This window comes from Octopus bimaculoides, chromosome 1, assembly GCF_001194135.2.
Source record: "Octopus bimaculoides isolate UCB-OBI-ISO-001 chromosome 1, ASM119413v2, whole genome shotgun sequence".
NCBI classification, from domain to species: Eukaryota; Metazoa; Mollusca; class Cephalopoda; order Octopoda; family Octopodidae; genus Octopus; species Octopus bimaculoides.
The window spans coordinates 4,811,724-4,813,192 of record NC_068981.1 but is presented as its reverse complement, the minus strand read 5'-3'; positions in this window follow the sequence as shown (position 1 = coordinate 4,813,192).

The window sequence follows — 1,469 nt, the reverse complement described above, 5'->3', positions numbered from 1 at the left end:
TATATATATATATATATGTATGAGCGGCTGTGTGGTAAGAAGCGTATTTCCCAAACACATGATTCCGGGTTCAGTCCCACTGCGTGGCACTTTGGGCAAGTATCTTCTACTATAACCTCGGGCCGACCAGAGCCTTGTCAGTGAATTTAATAGACGGAAGCTGAAAGAAGCCCATCGTATATATATTTGTGTGCATGTATTTGTTCCTCCCTCCCTCACATCAGTTGGTGCGTTTACGCCCTCGTAACCTAGCGGTTCGGCTAAAGCGTCTGATAGAATAAGTATTTGGCTTACAAAGAATAAATCCTGGGGGATGGGGTCTAAACACGGTGCTCCTGCATAGCCGCAGTCAAATGACTGAAACAAGTAAAAGAAATAAAAGAAATAAAAAGTGTGAAATATAACCAGTGTTATTTATTACTGGCCAAATGACCCTCTCGATATGTAGTAAAATCCACAAAATCTATGGGAAAAAAGTGTACGTGAGACACCAGCACATTTTGTAGTTGACATCTTCCTCAGTCCATTTGTTTCGCCTGAGTTATACACCATTTTGTCTGCGCTAAAATGCAAATGGCGCAGTCGGTATGCTGGCCGGCAGATAAACCGGATATACTCTATCGTGGGTCTGACGAAGAGAGACAGCAGCAGCTGTGGTGGTGGTGGTGGTTGTGGTGGTTGTAGTAGTAGTAGTAGTGGTGGTGGTGGTGGTGGTGGTGGTGGTGGCGAAAGCAACAGCTGCCAAAGCACTGAAACAGGTTGTTGAATACTATGAGACGAACAAAGAGATAACTATGTCGCTACTGTAAAATGATAGCCAAGACTGTCGCCCTTTTCTGCAACAACAAAAACAACGACAACAATAGTAACAACAATGATGAAGACGACGACGACGACGACGACAATGATGATGATGGTGATGATGAGGACAAGAATGATTTCTTTTATTGGCCACATGCAGGGGGGTGGACTGAGAGTATTAAGGGCCCTCGGGCATAACTGTTTACCGGGCCCCTTTGAATGTGTGGTTTAATAGAGTTAACATGTAGAGTGTGGGGGGGGGGGCTCCCTGAACTCGGGGCCCTCGGGCAGAGCCCGATTGACCGACGGCTCAGTCCGCTCCTGGTCACAAGGGTTCAGGAGATAGAGAACTGAATGAAAGGACGGAATACAACTCCCAAAAAGGCGGAGTTTACATCGATCGAAAAAGGGTGGGGACACAACAATAAGAATATACCAAAACGATAGAAAAATATCAATAGTATTCAGAAAATAAATAACTAAACTGCTTCTAAACCACATGGCTCTGAGTTCAATCGCACTGCGTGGTACCTTAGGCATGTGTCTTCTACTATAGCCTCTGGTTGACCAAAGCCTTGCGAGTGGATTAAGTAGACGGAAACTTAAAGTAGCCTGTCGAGTATATGTGTGTGTGTGTGTGTGTGTGTGTGTGTGTGTGTGTGTGTGTG